This window comes from Lepidochelys kempii, chromosome 4 (assembly GCF_965140265.1).
Source record: "Lepidochelys kempii isolate rLepKem1 chromosome 4, rLepKem1.hap2, whole genome shotgun sequence".
NCBI lineage: Eukaryota > Metazoa > Chordata > Testudines > Cheloniidae > Lepidochelys > Lepidochelys kempii.
Window position 1 is genome coordinate 48789198 of NC_133259.1, and position 21716 is coordinate 48810913.

Below are 21716 nucleotides of genomic sequence, written 5' to 3' on the forward strand. Positions count from 1 at the left end.
AGGTCAATTAAGACACCTGGAGCCAATTAAAATCTTTCCAGAAGGCAGGGAGGACAGCTAGGTTGATTGGGACACCTGAAGCCAATCAGGGACTGGATGAAACTCATTAAAAGCCTCCCAGTTAGTCAGATGGGCACATGTGTCAGGAGCTGTAGGAGGAAGCTGTACTGCTGGAGAAACTGGACAGTACAAACCCTAACAATTACAAGGAAGGAGGCCCTGAGGTAAGGGTGAAGTGGATATTGAGGAAGTGGGGGCTGCTGTGGAGAAGTGGCCCAGGGAATTGTATGTATCCTGTTTCTAAAAAGTCACTACCATAGCTAATACTATTAGGGTCCCTTGGCTGAAGCCCAGAGTAGAGGGTGGACCTGGGCTCCCCCCTTCACCCGATGATTAATCACTGAGACTGGGAGACAACAGAAACTGTGCAAGGGAGGATAGTTTCTCCTCACCTCACTCGCTGGCTTATGATGAAAATAGCTCAGTGGGCTGTGACCCTTGCCTCTAGAAAGAGAAGGGCTATGTGGAGGGTCACAGTGGTCCTCTGAGGCTAGCGAAATCCACCAGAAGCGCAGGACCCATGGAGACAAGGACAGAGCTTTGTCACAGTGGTCACAAATGAGAATCAAGATCACGGTAAGATTGATGGAAAAAAGGGTTAGGGCAACTCACTTTAGATGAATCCTTGAAATCTTATCCCCTACCCGCAACGCGCCCACCCCACCCCACCCCACCCCACCAATGCTTTGTGTTTTTTAGAGCTGAGCAAATTCAACTGAGTCAAATTTTGGAGAAAGTAGTTTAGATGGGGTGTATCAGTAATGTTATGGGGTGGATGGATCAGCATTCACGTTGCACTCCCCATCCGTACCCAGCCCAGCCTGGAAAAACTAATGATCCAACCAGCAGACCAAATTCGGTGATATATCCTCATCATGTGCTACCTGAGGCACATTGCACATACGTTAAGAAGAAGTAATGTTACAGAAACTTTAAATAACGACTGATACTACCCAATTGAATTGTGATGTGTAAGCCCCAAATTTCTTTATGATTTTATTACTATTTCACCTTTAATCCCTGCTGTACTCTATAATATATTGTGTTATTCTTCCAACAGTGGCTGGTCTCCTCTTAGTTCCTCCAGAGAACTCTTCCCTTCATTAATCATTAAGATAAAAATAGGCTGGAAGTTGGACAAGATCAACTATAAGTTTACATTTTGAAAGCTGGATGCCTAAGTTAGGCACATAACTCTAAAATGTGCATTGGGACTTAAAAATAGCATTTTGCCGTAGTGCTCTTATAACTGCTAATTCATTTGAGATTGTGGAAAAGGACTATGTACATGCCCAGTGTCTGGCTTAGGATATGAAACAACTAGGTTCAATCCCCTGCTCTACCTGAATCAGAGCTATCCAGGGTGAAAAAACTCTACTCTGAATTAGGCAGTGCAGGGTATTGAACCCAGGTTTCTCACATCCCAAAGCAGTACCCTAAATACCAGACTCTAGAGCACAGGCATGCACCCACACTCTATTTTGACACAATTTCATTTTTACCAACATTCTAAAGATGAATGAAAACAAGTTTTGATACTGCAAAAGTTGCCATGTAACAAAATGTGTGTCATCTGGTCAGCTGTAATAAAGACCCTTGTGCCCATATAAAGTCTGTCACATATAAAGTCTGTCATTGACCATGTTGTCAAGTCCTAACTCCATAGTGGTCTAGTGAGATGTTCTATGACTTCCTTTTAGTTAGTGTTATACCCTGGATACAACTGTAGTCTGATGAACTATAATTTTCAACATCTACTGATCCTGCAAGCCCCCTTCAGCTTTGTTTACATAGTCATTGTGCAGGAATTATTGTTGTTGGGAGCTGTAGTTGCAATGGAACATAGTGGCTACGGGATTAGCAAGAGATACCCTATCAGGTTACAAAAATCCAGGCAAGATAGGACCTTTTGATCTTGTAACCTCAGAAGTACAACACTTAAGAAAATAAGAATGGCCATACTGGGTCAAACCAATGGTCCATCTAGCGCAGTATCCTGTCTTCTGACAGTGGCCAGTGCCAGATTCTTCAAAGGGAGTGAACAGAACAGGGCAATTTTGAGTGATCCAGCCCTTGTTGTTCATTCTCAACTTCTGGTAGTCAGAGACTTAGGGGCACCCTAAGCATGGGGTTGCATCCTTGACCAGCTAGGCAAATAGCCATTAATGGACCTATCCTTAATATCTTTCCTAGAGCAAAGTTTAACTTTTTATCTTGGTGCAGGACTCATACGTTTTCAGTCCGGTAAGGGAATCAAGGAAGATTAAAAGGTCATCAAAATCTTTTCCAGTTACAAAAAGCTGCATTTTGATATTGTAACTAGTTTGGGCAACACAGAAAAAAAATGGCATCCAAAGGTGAACTGAAGGACAGTCACAGTGATGGATTTAATATCTCTGTATTGTTTCACCCATTTGCTGAAAGGCAACAAAACAGCCCAAACTTCCAAAAAGCAGTACAACCTTCCCACACCTCAAGTCTGGCCCTACATTTGCCATGACAGAAGTTTGGTTAGCAACAGCAGAGGTAATATCTAGTTTGTGAATGCCCAATAAGGCTTTGTCCTCTGGGAGTGGGTTATTTAATTGTCTCCTTGTTGGGAAAGAAATAGAGTCAGAAATAGACCCACTCCTGTAATAGACCCATAACATCTGGCTGAGTTACTGAAGTTCTCAAATAATAATGTGAAGACTTCAAATTACAAGAGAATCCACCATTTACACTAGTTTAAACCTGCAAGAGACCCATGCGCCTGCTGCAGAGGAAGGCAAAAAACTTGAAGTTTCTCTGTCAATCTGAACCAGGGAAAATTCCTTCCTGATCCCAAATATGGTCATCAGCTAGACCCTGAGCATGTGGGCAAGAAGAACCTGGGAAAGAATTCTCTGCATTAACTTAGAGCCTTCTCCGTTTAGTATTCCATCAGCAGCTGTTGGAGATATTTGCTCCTAGCAGTCACAGATTGCTTAAAATGGCATGTGGCCTGTCTCATCAAGCTATCCCTTCCATAAACTTATCAAGCTCTGTCTTGAACCAGTTAGGTTTTTTGCTCTCCTTGGAAATGAATGGAATCAGACTCCGAATATTCCTTCTTAGTTTATTTTTATTTACATTTCAAATTGTGAACATGGATGGCCAAAACTTGCAAAAACAAACAGCAAAATTGACACAGATATAGCATCACATTCAGAGCTTCAAAAGAAGAGCTCTGTGTTCATCTTCTTCAGCCAAACACTGACAAGATAGCACAGTGAATTTACTGATTCGATATTTTCACCACTCTTGTGTACTATACAGCTACTACACAGTATGTGGGCCTCTTCACTTTAAAGTCTTAGTATTAAAATCATAGGGCTTTTTCACAAGTTACCACTAAAGATTTACAAAATATACACATTTATTTGATTTACCTTAACTTTCATGTCTCGATTCTCCCCCATTCTCACTTATTTCTGAACCAATTTCTTGACAACTCTCATGTGGGAACAGTTGCCAGCATGTTCTGATACTGCCAGGGAAGGAATACAAAGGACATTTCATTTTCATTCACCACCTTAAAATTGAAAATGAATTGCTGTGTGTTCTTTTGAATAGGATTTACAGTGTAATTTAAGAAGAAGATTTCATCTGCTGTTCCTGTTAGCTTCTATATGGTCACCAGTCTTGTCTGACACAGTAGACAGCTAAATCTCCCTCCAGAGCTGGCTGTAATCTTAATATGTCAAAAAGACCACCAGGGACCATTTAAGTGTTACATTTTCCTTTAAACAGTATTACACTGAAATATACAGAGAGGCATCTGTCTGCTGTTCCTGTTAACATCACTACAGGGCTGGGTCTTTCACACGTCAACAGTGCTGCCATCTCTTTTGGGGGCTGTAGCATGTGTCAAAACTTGAACATAAGACCCAGGTCAGGAAAACAAGATTAATTTTAACAGGAATATTTGCTAAATCAAATGTGCTCTTTGGTTATCATATACTTATTTTAAATGACAGGCAACTTTTACAATGTCAAGAAAATATTTGTAATTTTTTGCTACATCACATGAGATTTTTTTCCATTTTAGGTTTTATAGGTATTCTGTAGTGCAGTCTCTCTCTCTGGGAGATTCAAATACTTCCATATAGATGTAAAAAATTCTCATTGTACTACACCCTACTCTGCAGACCATTTTCTGAATCAGTAGTAGTTTGTTTACAATTATTGATTCAACAGATTCTTAATTAAGAGTAATCATTTGTTTAAAGAAATGTTTAAAAATAAAAAAAAGGTTTTCAATTTCACTGAGCAGATGGGCTATACAGCAATTGAACCTTGCACAGTGCATTGACATACAATTCTAAACCCAATGCTTCCAGGGGTTTATCAAAAATTACAGGGTTTTCTATTAAATTATAATTCTAATGAACAGCAGGTCAGATATTTTGCTTCAAAGGAAGAAGGGAATCAAGGAAATCATTCTAACATATTGAGAAGAACATAGAAAATAAAAAACTTCAGAAAATCTTTTTTTTTTTTTTACATTTTTGTTTATCCTTTAGAGTATACTGAAAAAATAAGTAAAACAAACAACATAAGAAAAAAAATGGATTCCACTTACCCCTATTTGTAGACTCCAGCCTCCAGTGTCACAGAATGGTGGGATTAATATTACCATTAGGGTGTGTGTCTGTGTGTATTTTATATATGGGCTTTCAAGCTATTAAAAAAATTAATCACGATTAATCACACTGTTAATTATAGAATACTTTTTATTTAAGTATTTTGGATGTTTTCCACATTTTCAAATATGCTGAATTTATTTTCAACATATAGTTTCAAACTGTATAGTGCTCACTTTATATTTATTTTTATTATAAATATTTGCCCTGCAAAGATAAAAGAAATTGTATTTTTCAATTCACTTAGTATAAGTAGTGCAATCTCTTTACCATGAAAGTTGAACTTACAAATGTAGAATTATGCACAAAAAATAACTGCATTCAAAAATAAAACAATGTCAAACTTTAGAGCCTAAAAGTCCACTCAGTCCTACTTCTTGTTCAGCCAATCGCTCAGATAAACAAGTTTGTTTACATGTACAGGAGATAACGCTGCCTGCTTCTTGTTTTCAGTGTCACTGAAAGTGAGAACAAGCATTTCCATGTCACTGTTGTAGCCGGCTTTGCAAGATATTTACATGCCAGATGCACTAAAGATTCATATGACCCTTCATACTTCAACCACCATTCCAGGGGACATGCGTCCATGCTGATAATGTGTTCTGCTCTATAACGATCCAAAGCAGTGCAGACATATACATGCTCATTTTTATCATCTGAGTCACAGGCCACCAGAAGGTTGATTTTCTTTCTTGGTGGTTCGGGTACTGTAGTTTCTGCATCGGAGTGTTGCTCTTTTAAGATTTCTGAATGCATGCTCCATACCTCATTCCTCTCAGATTTTGGAAGGCACTTTGGATTCTTAAACCTTTGCTTGAAATCTGTAGCTATCTTTAGAAATCTCACATTGGTATCTTCTCTGTGTTTTGTCAAATCTGCAGTGAAAGTGTTCTTAAAACGAACAACATGCTGTGTTATCATCCGAGACTGCTATAACATGAAATATATGGCAGAATGTGGGTAAAACAAAAAGCAGAAGACATACAATTCTCCCTCAAGGAATTCAGTCAAAAATTAATTAACGCATTATTTTTTTAACTAGCATCATCAGCATGGAAGCATGTCCACCGGAATGGTGGCCAAAGCATGAAGGGGCATAAGAACGTTTAGCATATCTGGCATGTAAATACCTTGCCGTGCTGGCTACAAAAGTGCCATGTGAACATCTGTTCTCACTTTCAGTTGACATTGTAAATAAGAAGCAGGCAGCATTATCCCCTGTAAACATGAACAAACTTGTTTGTCTTAGCAATTGGCTGAACAAGAAGTAGGACTGAGTGGATTTGTAGGCTCTAAAGTCTTACATTGTTTTGATTTTGAGTGCAGTTATTTTGCACAAAAAAATCTACATTTGTAAGTTGCACTTCCATAATAAAGAGATTGCACTGCAGTACCTGTATGAGGTGAATTGAAAAATACTATTTCTTTGGTTATAATTTTTACAGTGCAAATATTTGTAATAAAATAGTAAAAGGTGAGCACTGTACACTTTGTATTCTGTGTTGTAACTGAAATCAATGTGTATGAAAATGTAGAAAAACATCCAAAATATTTAATAAATTTCATTTGATATTCTATTTTTAACAGTGTGATTAAAGCTGTAATTAATCGTGATTAATTTTTTTAATCACAATTTTTTTGATTTAATTGTGTGAGGTAACTGCTATTAATTGACAGCCTTAATATATCTAGGTTATATTTTATGAAATGCATTAAGGTCTCAATTATGTCACCTTTCCTCATGCCAAGTCATCGTTAATTTTCAAGTAGTGCCCCTGAAATTCCATTAATATATAGAAAAACTTTATATAAAAATTTACATACTTGCTATTTTTCATTATATTTGCAAATGCATTTTGTCATGCCATTTTTGAAAATATAAATATATTCATAGATGACTCTATATAATAGTCATTTTCTAGTCACATGCAATACCTTTTGAGCCCAGTCTCGGTCCCACTCTCACCTCTCCAGTGTACTTGACATAATAAAATAAAATGTTCTGTGGTAAACCCAGGACAAACAGCTACAAAAGGGGGGTAGTAATTAGTCCCAGGGGTTTCAAAGGCCCCTCCCTATCCACTGAGGAGAGAGAACCATGGGGCAATAAGGTTCAGCTGGAAAAGGGGTTGCTAGTGAACCAATTAGGTTCAGCTGACTCCAACTACTTGGGACCTTTCTAAACCCTCCCCTGGGTGGTAGGAGGGAGAGAATGAAGGAGTGAGAGGAGCAGGGAAGCTGCCAGTAGGCTGTCTGCAGCAAGACACCAAACCTTCCCAGGAGGGAGGCTACACTCACTCCCCAGGAGTGAAGGAAAATAAGCACAAAGGACTAACTGAGGAGAGGAGTAGCAGGATGCTGTGCAACCTATAAGGATTTGCCTTGCTGCAAACCTGAGTCTCCAAGGCTAAAAAGGACTGAGCCTACTGAGGTGAACAAGGTATTTTGCCACAGTTCCCATTGTAACTGTTCAGGAAATAGGCATGAACAAGTAAAATAATGTGGGGGGGGACATGAAAAATATAGTCTGAGTTCAGAAAAGTTAGCTTTCCACTAATTGGGGACTGGGGCAGAGTCAAAGGTGGGGTGAATTGGGACATGAAGAGCAGAGTGGAGAGACTGGGACATGAAACTGGGGGGAGAGGAGAACTTGCATTGATACAAGGAAAGGCTGGAGGAGTTAGAGAGAAAGGTCTGTAATCACTACAATACACTTCCCTCAGAACCTGGAATAGAACATAGGATTCCAGAGTCTCAACATTTTTCTGCTGTCAGCAATTAGTTGTGAAACCCACTGTCGGAACTTGCCTTTTCTACCATCTTGTTCACGTACAGGATGGCCCTTCTGTTATCAGCTATTTGTTAGCTCCAGAGGTTTGTACTGTGGACCTATAGGTTCCATCTCTGCTGATCATTAACCATGGGGGTGTCAATATGATGCCACATGATGGGATTTCTGTTTGGGGGTTGTTGGTTGTTTTTCAAAATCTTACAAAATAAAAAATAATATATTAAAAGAATGTTAAGTTTACAAAATCAAACACTCAAAATTAGGAAATGCCAGAATTAAGGTTGCAATTTTAATTCAGTTCCCTTGTGAATATGCATTATGATACAGTCTTTAATTACATGACCACATACTTCGTTTTTCCTGTAGGAACCCTGCCTCATTCAGTGTACAGGATGGACTCTGAGGATGAATCAGGGGGTATAATGAAGGTGTCTTGTCTATGGGATCCCTGCCTTATTTGATGCAGAACATGAATGGTGTGCAGTGAACAAAACAGGAAAATAACTTTATTTTGTTGAATTTCATCGGGGAGAATTGACTTCTGTCCCTGATTTTGCCTTAGAGTTCCTATGTGATGCTAGACAAGTTGTTTAAACCAAACTTTTCACAGAGGGCCACTAATTGTATATTGTTCAGTTTCTGGGTGCCCAATCTGAGACAATTTGATTTGTAGAAGTCCTGAGCATTTACAGCTGCAAATGAAGTCAATGACAGCTTCATTCTAAAGAAAGTGTTAAGACTATTTATTCTGTAAAAGAGGTCATACCCATCCATCATAAAAATGTCTGTTTCAGTTTCCCCATCTCTGAAATGGGAATAAAAACATCATGTTACCTCAGAGCGGTATTGTGAAGATAAACTCAGTAAAATTTGAGAAGAACTCACATACTATAATGATGCGTGCCATAGAAAAGCCCATAAGGAAGCTAATAATTCAAAGCACATTTGAATTATGTGTAGGCACAAAAGGCATTGGGCCAAACATTCAGTGATGTAGGCAAAACAAAATATTGACTAGCTGCTCATTTAGTGAGCGCTATCCATTCTGTGCACTGAATGAAGCAGGAGTCCTGTGGATAAAATAGTGTCATACAATTAAAGACTGTATCATAATCAGTGGAGCAAGTGTGGTGGTATGGTCCCTGGTATGCCATCCCAGTAAGATATTTATAGCCAGTACTCTGTACCGGAAACACACAGGAGGAGCAGAACATGGGGCTGCTAGGCAGCCCTATGCCGAGCAGCTGCACTGCCCTCAGCCCTTCCACACAGCTGCATCTCCTGTCTGCGGTCTGTACAGCAGCCCTGCCGGAGGACAGGGCTGGGGGTGGCACAGCCATGCTAGAGGAGCTGCCAGCGGCCCTACGTTCTGCTCCTTTCGCCGCTGCAGTTCCCAGGAGAGCCCTGAGGTTCAGAAGTCTCCAGTGCAGCAGGAGGAGCACAGAACCCCCTTCCCTGAGGTAATGTGGGATGGATCATGGGGAGGGGACAGGGAGAGGGTGCGGGCCACGGACTGGGGGCAGGAGGAGTCACATGGGGGGTTATGTGTGGAGGTCACATGCCCCCCTTTAGCTGGTGCCCCCCCTTTGTGTCCCTCCCATGAGTGCAGCGTACCCATAAGAAATGAATTCTACTTGCACCACTTATAATATATATGCACAAGGGGCGAAATTAAGTTTGTACAGGTTAACTTAATTCTGGCATTCCCTAACGTGAATGTAATGCCCATGCTTTATATGGCAACATTCGACTGTTTTTCAAGGGGATGTGAAGAGAAATGGAGTTTAGCTGGATACTTTGTCTTTGCACATCTGCAGAAAGCAAAGTAGGGTAACTCAGCATGACCAGAAACTTCCAGAACATGGTAACCAGACATGCTTAGTAGTTCTGATGTTGTACAGGAAGATTTCATTGCAACCTACCTTGCAGTTCATATCCTATTCACTATCTGAGAGTTGAGACAATCAGTGTGTGTGTGATGGTGGGGGGAGGTATAAACAGAGATGAAAGTAGGCTTGTGGACTCAGCTGCTGATTAAGATAGCACCAAGAATTATGTTTGCTCTTAGTTCTGGGTCCCAATATCTGTTTGATTTTAGATGCAGGTAAGTGCTATGCCAGCTTTATTTATTAAGGAAGCCCCCCATTAGGATAATGTTTTGGTCCATAGTAGTGGACTAAAGGGAAAGCTAGATGTAAGCATTTGTTACCCCATATTGGCTAAAGAACCTGGTGGAATTTACATGTGGCTATCAGCTCACTGCTTTAAACTGGGAATCTGTCTCCGTTAAAAAAAGAATGGGGGACAACATTTAGTGAAGTGAGGGTTTGTAAATTCTTACCTGATTTAGATGGACTTATGGGGAGAGGAGAGCACCCTACAGAGTGAGAATCTTGTAGAGATTGAGGGAATGGATGTTTTATACGCTGATCTGAATCCCAATACAACTTTTGATACAGACTTCTGTTTCACCAGTAACTGAGATGACTAGTCTGTTATTAACCCAAGGGCTGAAATGCTACTACCTGTGGAGATCCCCAGACTGCTTGTTTTCTGACAGGTTCTGAAGCTTTTGAGAGGACTGATATGCTACCATTCTCCTCAAGCTTAGAGAACACCCGGTAAAAAGCACTACATATGATGATCACACTATAAAGACTGAGAAATCATCTCTGAGGGGGAAAAATAAGAGGGGAATGTGTTTTGATATTTATGCTAAGTATACATAACGTTATGTTGAGACCTTATATTTTCATGCTTGTAACACAAACAAAAGGGGAAGTCAGTGTAAGAAAGCGTAGATTTATTGTCTAAAAGCTTTTGTTTAAGAGCTATTCATAATATTCCAAATACTATTAACAATACGTTCTGTGTGTATTAAGAGTTTGTTTTACTAAGAGAGTTTATGGTACTCTTCAAAACTGACTGGAACTATTAATATCCATTTATCAGGGTTCTACATATAATAGCCCAGAGGCTAAATTATTTGTAATGCTTCTTGAAAATCCTGGAAAGGCAAAACTCTGGTCCGTGCTTCAGCAAAGTGTGCAGGAGGAAGGGAAATATCATAGATGTGTACAGACTAGTGTCTGAGCGTTCCCTCTTCTGTTACATGCACACTTGGCTTTGCAACCTTAATGTTCTGTTAATGTAGGGTTTTTTAAACATAAGTTTAACATATATATTGAATTAGCATTAGGGGTCTCAGCTACATTGGACCCTATTATGCTGAACATGTCACAGGATTCAGAAAATAGCAGTCCCCTTATTGTTGACAGTCTAAAAAGATACAAAATCTCGTGTATGAGACTAACAAGAGGCTTTGGGTGAAGGCAAGGGAGACAAAGTAACAAAACTAATAAGACAAACACCATACTTAATCGCTCAAGAGTAGTATTCACAACTGGCTATTTGACAAGCCATTATCTATGCAGATAGCTTCCTATTTGTGGAAGAAAAACAATACATTGAAGGAAAAGGCACTAAGAATTTTGCCAGAAATGTAGGAAAGTTTTCTTTTTGAGCAAAAATAAAATATTTTGCTTTCTGAAAACAAGCTGTGCACCTCAGTCAAAGAGCACAGCAAAAAGTCAAGGGTAAATTCCAATTACTGTGACTTGTTCTCTGAAAACTGAATCTTAACCTTTGAAAAGGTTCAGATGAAACATTTACCAGCTGAATTAGTCATGACATGTAAGTGATGGGAAAACCTCAAAGTTTAACTTACAAAAGTTTATCTCAACCATCCAAAATATTCCAGCCAGAAAAATCAGCTGGAAGTCTGTAAAAACAGACTCTTGAGATTTTCCCATTTCCACTTCCAATAGCCACCAGAAATACCATGAGGGCAGATATGCTATTTTTGATACTTCTAGCTCCAGCTCTACCTGGAAGCCAAAGTGAAAAGACCTTGTTTGGATTTTCCAGAAAGTCAAATATGGATCATTTAAAAATAGTTATAAGCAATTTGTGGCAGGGATAGTGCATGTTTGGCAATTAGCAAATTATAGGAACTACTGGAGTTCTATTGCTACTACTAAGGCCTTGTCTGCACTGGCGGGGTGGGGGCGGGAGGAGAGCTAAGTCAGTCTAAGTTACGCAACTTCAGCTACAAAAACAGAGTAACTGAAGTCGATGTATTTAGAGCTACTTACCGCGGTGTCTTCACTGCAGTAGGTAGACTGCTGACGCTCCCGCATTGACTCCGCCTACGCTTCTCGCTCTGGTGGAATACCGGAGTTGACGGGAGAGCACTCGGCGGTCTATTTGTCACGTCTTCACTAGATGCGATAAATCAACCCCCTCTGGATCGATTGTTCCGGAGGTAAATGTAGACATGCCCTAAGAGTAATAAGACAAGATTTTAGAGAAGTTTCTCCTCCCCCCCCACTCCCCAAATAGCCCTGGTGGTTTGGCTGGAACCACCACTTCAAAAGATCTTTTGGATCACCTTCTCTCAAACTCTCCCCCCTCAACCACCCTTTGGATAGCTGCTTCAAACATTGAAAAATGATGTTGGGAACTATAATTATGAGTTATGAGAACAACAAAACAGGGGAAATGTGACTGGGGTGAATTTCTACTGTCCTACTGCACACAAGTATCAAGTTTTATTCCATTGACTAGGTAGGGCAAGGAACATGCTAATGTGATATTGGGATAGCTGTAAAGGTAATATCAGCTGTAGGGGTGCCACTGTACACCATCTTTTCCTCCCCCTAATAGTTGTCAGCAACTCATAATGCTCTTCCTTGCCCCTGTCCAGTTCTTCTATAATCCACCATCACCTGTGTCACATACAAGGATTTTGTATTGCAAGAATCAGATAAACATAATGCTAAAAAGTAACTTATTGGTGTCTTTATGTATTTTACAGGTTGTGATGTGTTGATATTCTAGGAGAATCTATCTTAAGGTTTTTTATAACACCTGACATAGTAAGATCTAAGTGCTTCCCAAGTAAATTAGACACTCAGTGAAGTCCCTAAGAGTACCTGAGGTGGGGGTAGAGGCAATGCATCCTTCACTTCAGCAACCTTCTTTCTCCAGCATCATTGACTTGGTCTCCATTCCTTTTGCAGAAATAGTAGTAAGCATTTTAGTGCTCAGTAAGGAGAGAAAGGTTAATGGAAAATTTTGTATATGCAAACTTGTAACAACTTAGACGATGTTCAGTTTAAATATTTTAGAAAGTGGCAATACAGGAAAATATCAGAAGCAAAAGCATTTTGGATAAATGGTCAAATTTGTCATTGTATTTAGAAAAGTACATTAGCATGATGAATCTCCTTGATGAATTCCCTAATGATGTTTTTCTAGTCTCCTTGTATTGCTTATGTAATGTTATTTTAAAGTGCATTCATTAGTGTATAGTATTTATTTTTCACCAATATCTCCTTCAACTGTCTTATTTTCTTCTCTTTGTACAGGTCAAAAACTTTCAACACAAAGTATTAACTCAAAAGACAGATGAATGCACTTCAAATAAAAATTGGGAAGCTGACTCCATTACCAGGTTTGTAACCTTTTGCCCGTGGACTCTAATTGAGATGGTTAGTGGAAAATTGTATTACTTTTCAAACATGGCTGAAATTAATTGCGGTTATGAGGATGGCTACAACCTGGTCATTCTTCCTGTGAGAAGACTGAATTACTAGACAATAATGTGGATACCAACATGCAACTAGTAAGCATATCCATATTGATTGGTAGACTTAACCTGTGAAACTATTATAGGCATGCAGTGAATCATCCTTGCTGAAACTAATATATCTTTAGACAGTAAGAGAGGCTAATATGGGGGGAAAGCACCTGACATGTGTCCTTCCTGATTTCTGTATAGATCTATTGTTCCCGGAATGGGAATGGGAATGTTTTGAAAGTGTGTTGTATACTCTAGAGCAGGGGTGGGCAAACTTTTTGGCCCGAGGGCCACATATGGGTATGGAAATTGTACGGTGGGTCACGAATGCTCCCAAAATTGGGGTTGGGGTGCAGGAGGTGGTGAGGGCTCTGGCTGGGGGTGCAGGTTCTGGGGTGGGGCTGGGGATAAGGAGCTTGGGGTGAGAGAGGGGGCTCTGGGCTGGGTCAGGTGTAGAGGGCTCTGGCTGGGGGTGTAGACTCTGGGGTGGTGCTGGGGATGAGGGGTTTTGGATGCAGGAGGGGGCTCCAGGCTAGGACCAAGGGGTTTGGAGGGTGGGAGGGGGATCAGGGCTGCAGCAGGGGGTTGGGGTGTGGAGGGGTGGTTCAGGGGTGCAGGAAGAATTTACCTCAAGCAGCTCCCGGAAGCAGCAGCATGTCCCCATTCCGGTTCCTACATGGAGGCGCACCCAGGCGGCTCTGCTGAGTGCTGCCCCATCCACAAGCACCACCCCTGGAGCTCCCATTGGCCATGGTTTCTGGCCAATGGAAGCTATGGAGATGGGGCTTTGGGCAGGGGCACGGTGCTGCGCTGAGCCCCCTGACTGCACTTAGGCAGGCACTTAGGCATAGGAGCCGGAGCAAGGACATGATGCTGCTTCCGGGAGCTGCACGGAGCGGTCCCCAACCTTGCTCCCCAGCTGGAGTGCAGGAGTGTGACCAGCCCTAGACCCCGCTCCCCAGCAGGAGTTCAAGGGCCTGATTAAAACTGCTGGTGGGCCAGATGCATCTGACAGATATGGGAGTATAACCAATATCTCCCACATCCCACATGACTGCACTAGCCACTGGGCCAAAGGTTAAAATAGAGGCAACAGCAGCTCCTCCTCCACCATTCCATTTCTTTTGATTTCAGGTCCAAAAGTGCCAGGAAACAAAACTATTCATTTTGAGTCAAACAACATTTTGTTTGACATAGAACAAAATTTGTGTTGACTCTTTTGATTTGACAACAGTTGCTGGAATTTTCAGATTTCAGTTGGTTCAACCTGAATTTTTCAGAACAGTCATGAAAGAAATTAAAAGTCAATGATTCCTACAGCTGTAGTTATTGGATAGTTTCCAAAAACAAACATGGGTGTCAGCCTTGAAGCCAATGGGAAGTCTGTGTGAAGAACAGTTGCAGAATATGACCTTTTACACCTCTGCTGTATCTAGCACATTTTCAAAACATTGGCAATTCCATTTTGTGATCATGGGGACACATTAACCACTAAGATGCCTGGGGCTGGGGATTAGCTTTTTCCAGGTCTGATGCACACTTCCACTGCTTGTTCTCATGCCCTGCTACCACGCTGCAATTCAGGGTGCTCTCTCTTCATGGCTTGGGCCTCTAGCCAGGTCACTATAGTCCTCCCCTTCTGGGGTATCACTGCCTAGAACAGTTGTCTAGTCTTCTGCTCCACTGCCTTGTCTGTGCTACTTCCCCAGCAGCTGGTCAGAGAACCCAGGTCCACCCACTACTCCAGATTCCAGACCAGGGTTCCTACATCTGGCAGCCAAGGTTTTCACTGTCCCAAACTTTACAACTGTTTTCCTGCGCTGTTTCCTACCTCAACTCTGTCAGGCTCCTTCTCCACCCTCCTCTGGGTACTCCCTGGTCTCAAGGCAAGGATCCTAGGGCTTCCATTCTCCATGTGCTTTTAGCCTTTCCCTTTCTAAGGCTAGAGAGTAACTGCAGGCCATCACATAGCAACACTCTCTGTTCTCGGCTTCCGAGTTGTATAAAAGATCGGCCTGTTCTGGCCCAGTGAGGTTCCATCTTCTATTAGTGCTTGCCTATCCAGCCTAATCCTCCCCCAGGTGCACCCTATCAGATTAATTAGCCCCTTCCCAGCTACCTTAACCCTCTCAGGTAAGGGGTGGAGTGCAATCCACATCACATATCCCTGTACAGTAGAGACATAATGTGGGAAAAGCAGACAGTATAACTGTCATCAAGCTGTTTATTGCTCTTGGCATATGTTAATTTTGGTGAGTGTGGTACACTGTATGTCCCTAATAGCCACACGGCTTCAGTCTACAAATCAAAACAAATATTTTATTGTAGATTTCATTTGATTGACAATTTATGCTGACAGAAAGCATACAAATCTCTTTGAGAGCCTTCAAAAGGAAAGGGGATTGACTTGTTAAAATAATGCTTTTAAAAATACATTTTACTTTAGCAAATAACTTTAATGACCTGCTAATATCAACAAAGTGATGTTTTAATTAACGGAAAGTCATCCATCTCTTTTAGACCTCCGTTTAAAAGTTCTGTGCTGAGAGGCATGCTTATTAAGTCTCTATGCCATCTTTGCACTTATCACTTCCCACACACAGTTGTGGGAGTAGAATCCTAATTTATTCCAGATTTTTTTAGATAGCAAATCTTACATCTCATTGTCACTTTGACTCATACATCTGTGAAACTTCCCTTGGAATTGTTAGACTGGGGAGAAGGTGGAGACTTTCAAAAATATTTACCAAAAAAATACATACCAAAATTGTGTGCCCGAGACAGGAGTTACTCTTTTTGGAAACTGAAGTTGGACTCCTGAATACATTTAAACTCTTAAATAAATGCCCAGAAAGCTGAAAATGAAATTAATTGGAGATTAATTCATTTTTCATGGTCAAACTTATCTAGGAGCCATAGTATGGTCTTTGGCACCTATTTTAAGGCTCTAATATTTGAAAATCTTGGCCTGTATATTTTTAAATATCTTTAAAAATCTCTTCCCTTGCTCTTTATAACTAAGGACTAGGGGACTGGGATTTCCTAACTGGGACCATGAGTGGTTATTTACACCTACACAAAGTGAGTGGAAAATGCTACCAAATCAGAATTCTTCACTCACAGTGGCAACAACATTCTATGCTCACTTGATGAGATGTAAATGACAACACAAGGTGCACAGATGGGGAAAATTAGGTCCAGAATACCATATGTTAAGAATTCATCTGCTCTTTTTGTTGATTCTGGATCGCTTAAAATCCTGTCTAACATCATAGTTATTTCTACAGTATCTGGGTATGATATTACAGGGTATTAAATATACAGCAGGATCAGATCAAATTTTAAAATACAAAGATCCTGTTTTTATGTTCATGACTTTATAAAGGCTAATGGAACAAAAAATACAGAAAACTATTTATCTAAGCAGAATTTTTCTAAAGAGAATATTTTTCAAACTCATTGACCATTTGTCAGCTGACAAATGGTCAATTATATACAGGCCATGATTAGGAATAATCAGTGTTTTTCAAAACAAAAATAAATAGTATTAGGACCAGAGCACATGGAATAGTCTTTTGCCAAGTATAGATGGATTGCCAGCAGATGTCTGAATTTTTTTTTATAAAAAAAAATATAGTTGAACTAATAGCTTTGATATCTCCTACAGGTACATTTCCTAGGATAACTTTTTCATCTCGTTTTTTTTTAAACAGACAATATATTTTTGCAATTGACTAAAGAACCAGGAGGATTCATTGTCTCTCATACAATATATGAACTGAGGAGAGAAAAAGTTTCTAGTGAATGCATTTTTCTTGTTTAGTCACCAATGTTCTACCTTGGAACCACACTGCCTTGTTACCAAGAAATGTTCTCTTTTTTCCAGAATATACCCAAGAATCAAACTTAAAGGGAAGCCTCCAACTTAGCATCCAATATCAAATTAGTTGTTGATCCACCTGATATCAGAAATTCTTGATGCAGGGTCACTCCCTAAACATATGAACTAATGTAGCACCAAAGTTACACATTTTTCAAGAGTGGTCAGCATTTATGAAGCCCATTACCATTAGCCTATGTGGGGACGAGTAGATTTGAAAGTGCCTTTTGGTAAATATGCTGTACTCTCAGGCTAATAGTTGCTTTTTAACGTTAGATGCAATTGTATTCCATTAGGTCGGAGACAGTTGTGTATCCAAATCCCTTTTCCAAGCAACTCACAAATTATCAACCTTTGGTCGAGTTTTTTGGTCCAGAAAATCATACAAGGATACCACTGGCTATGTAAATCCAGGAAGGTTCTGGAGCTTCCATTGCATCTGGTCCAAATACATTTGTAAGTGCATGCTTTAACTGGAGGTACTACCATGCTCCAGAGCAGTGCAAGCAATATTGTTGCTGAAGATCTACAAACAATCTAAATTTATCATTGTCAATTAGCTGCAACACAGTGAAAATTCCTCTGTCCATCAAATCCGTCTACATTAATGTTTTGCCACCAATTTTAAGGAGAGGATTGCTTCATAGTATTGCCTCTACCTGGAAGAACGAATTGAAGCAGAACTTTCTAGTCAAGTTTGACCAAGCTTGCCTCACAGCCATTGTGGGAGCTCAGGAGCCATCAAATCTGTAATAATTTGATCCTACAATGCCTGAAAGGGAAAGAGGGTATAGCAATTCTCATTCAATCTCATTAAAGGTGAGGTCACATCTAATATGCCAGGCTTAACAAAAAGAAGATAGAATTTTCCAAGTTGAGTTTTTTTTAAATAAATTTAGGGAATAGAAATAGGGAGACCCCTCAGGACATATCAAATTCTGGGAATGTCAAGGTTCCTTCCCCACTCTGGTTACAAGTGTGGGGACCTGCATGAAAGACACCCTAAGCTTATTTTTACCAGCTTAGGTTAAAACTTCCCCAAGGTACAAACTGTTTTACCTTTTGTCCTTGGACCTTATGTTGGACCTTAAGCTGCCACCACCAAAGTGTCTAACACAAATAACAGGGGAAGTATCCACTTGGAAACATCTTACTCCCCAAAATATCCCCCCAAGCACTACACCCCCTTTCCTGGGGAAGGCTTGATAAAAATCCTCACCAATTTGCATAGGTGAACACAGACCCAAACCCTTGGATCTTAAGAACAATGAAAAAGCAATCAGGTTCTTAAAAGAGAATTTTAATTAAAGAAAAAGTAAAAGAAAAACCTCTGTAAAAATCAGGATGGTAAATACCTTACAGACTAGTCAGATTCAAAACATAGAGAATCTCTCTAGGCAAAACCTTAAGTTACAAAAAGACACAAAAACAGGAATATACATCCCATTCAGCACAACTTGTTTTATCAGCCATTTAAACAAAACAGAATCTAACGCATATCTAACTAGATTGCTTATTAACTCTTTACAGGAGTTCTGACCTGCATTCCTGCTTTGGTCCCGGAAAAAGCATCACACAGACAGAGAGGACCCTTTGTTTTCTCCCCCACTCCAGCTTTGAAAGTATCTTGTCTCCTCATTGGTCATTTTGGCAAGGTTATCATAGCTTCTTAACCCTTTACACGTGAAAGGGTTTTTCCTCTGACCAGGAGAGATTTAAAGGTGTTTTACCCTTCACTTTATATTTATGACAGGGAAGGATGTTCATTTTCAATATATTAATTTAATCACACAAACAGTGTTAATGAATTACCTTTCCCCAAATTGTTAGCCACTTGGGCAATAATTGGTTCTATATTTTATTTTAGAGATGTCCTGAACAATTTTGGAATTCAGTATTCTTAACTATTTCATATAAGAGGATTACCATTGTAAATCCACATTTGAGGAAAGGCCTTTGTGGCATATTTGTTAATGCCTAAGATTTCTGACTTATTCCAATTAATTTCATTGGAGAAGAGTCCAGTCTTAATAGTGGTTAGAAGTTAGGAAATGGTAACCTCAAGCTTAGATACAAATACAACAGCATCTTCCTTATGGAGCATAATTTTGTGCTCTTTTTCTCACTCTCATACCATGAGTATATTGATTTGCTTAGATGACAATGGCTAAAGGTTCTATCGCTAAATCAAATAGAGGAGAATGGGGCAGCCATACCTCATACCTCTCTTTAATGGAAATGGAGCAGAAATAATACTATTGGTAACTACCCTAAAAGTTGGTTAAGAGTATAAAATCTTAATTCAAGCAATAAATTGGTTACCAAATCCAAATTTTGCTGACACTGAAAAAAACTGTGGTCAAAGTCCTTTTTGACATCTAAAGAAATGATAGCTAAGAGTTCTTTAGAATGTCTCAAAGTGGCAATAATATAAGTCAGTCAATACAAATTGTCTGAGCCATGTCTATTATGAAGGAAGCCTACCTGATTTATGTGTATAATGTGAGGGAGAAGTTTATCCAGTCGCATAGCAAGACCTTTAGCTAAAATCTTAGTCTCACAATGGATTAAAGCAATTGGTCTATAATTATGACATAGTCCAAGGACTTTACCAGGTTTAGGAATAACTGAAATTACAGCTTCTTTTAGAGTAAGCAGGACAGTTTGCTTATTCTTGGCTTCACTGAACATATCCAATAATCTAGGTGTTTTAAGTTTCAGAAAACTTTTTATAAAATTCATCTGGCAACCCATCTATACAAGGAGTCTTTCCAATCTTAATTTATTTTATAGCCTAAGTCAGTTCTGCAATTCTAGAGGAAATATTGAAAAAGTTCCTTCTGAGATTGAGATCTGTGGCAGAGACAATCCACTAGATAGATATAGATAGCATCTTTACTGATTCCCTCTTCAGCTAAATAACTGAATAAATCTGTTGAACCTGTTTATTAATATCTGACTATATTATACATAATTTATTGGTACTATCACAAATAGCAGCAATTTTATTTCTATTAGCCTTTTGCTTAAGTCTGTATGCCAACAGCTTGCCGGCTCTCTTGCCAGATTCCCAGTAGTTTTGCTTCAAACAGAATAAAGCAAACTCGGCCTTTGGAGACAGAAGTTTGTTAATTTAATACCTTAGACTAGTGATGGTTTTGAGTTTCTCTGGTGTGTGGACAGAAGCATAGTCTCCATCCATAGACTTAGTTTCCTTCACAAGCGTATCAATTCTATGTTCTCTCCCTTTCTTTTTGAAGGTGGCATAAGAGATGATATGGCCTCTAATGAAGGCTTTAAAAGCTTCACATAGTGTGATAACTGATGAAGCAGTGGGGGTATTTGTTTTTTTAAAATGTTCTAAGTCCTCCTGGATAGAATTAACAAATGGTGTATCAAACAGCAGAGAATATTTGATCTCCATATTTTAGTTGAGGATATGTACCCTGGGGGCCTAAAAGACCTATTTATAAAACATGGTCAGATGTAACAATGTCACAATCAGTGACAGAACTGATCAAGTCTTGTGAAACTAAGAAATAGTCCAATCTTGAATATATTGAATGAGCTGAAGAGGAAAAAAAAAACTAGTCTCTGGCTGTAGGATTACTCAATCTCCACACACCTTGTAAACCTAAATCAGCTATGTATGTATTAAGTAAGTGATGAGTAGTTATGGTCTTATATGAAGATGAAAAAGATTTGTCTAGGGCTTCATTTAAGTCTGTAGCAATAATAGGATGGTGGCCCATGTCTTTTATACTCAAAAAATTATGAAAAAAATCTGGGATTGTCCTGGTTTGGTCCATAGAGATTGGCAAAAATGATTATGAAATTGCCAATTTTAGAACCTCAAATCTGCCCTCACCGTCAGATCTTGTGCTCAGAATGTTAACATTCAACTTTTTTTAATGTACTAGTACAGCAGTGCCCTTTGCTTTAGAATTAAAGTAATTAACTCTGTTCAGTTTACAAGCTTTAAATTCTGTTAGATGTGTCTCCTGGAGCACGGCAATATCAACATTCCCTTTTTAAGCATTGAGTATATCACTTTTAAGAGGGTTATTAAAAACTTTTATATTCCAGGAGACACATTTAATTGCTGGAACCACTATTGTCAAAATATACCAGATAAAATATAAAGTCACTTTGTGAATAAATGAGAAATTGCAGATTTTCCTGAGCAGCATACAGTTCTTGTATAGCTATGCAGTGCAAGTTATATAATCCAGGGATAGAGTGTTGTTTCCCAGTACATTTTCTACAAGAGTGAGAAGAGAAATCCCAGCATGGAAAGGGGTAGAAAAGGGAATTAAAAACAGTATAAAAGCAGAAATGGAAAAGATACCAGAAGAAGAAATACACCTTAGTACCCTAAAATCAAACAGAAACATTTGTTTAAACAGTCCAAAAATACACACTTGTCAGCCAAAGAGGGTGGACAAATCAGATGAAATGTAGAGATCCTCACATCTACTTGGGCCCCAAACATTACAAGTGTGGTAATCACATATTACCAATAGAACCTTGATACATTAGTCCATAAAGTAGTACCATTTAATAAAGCAACTATATAATATACATCATTACTAATCAAATTATACATTTTATATTGATTCTCCTTTCCCATGAGTTAATGCAATAGGAAGTTAATTCATATTAACCCTTTAATCCTTCAAC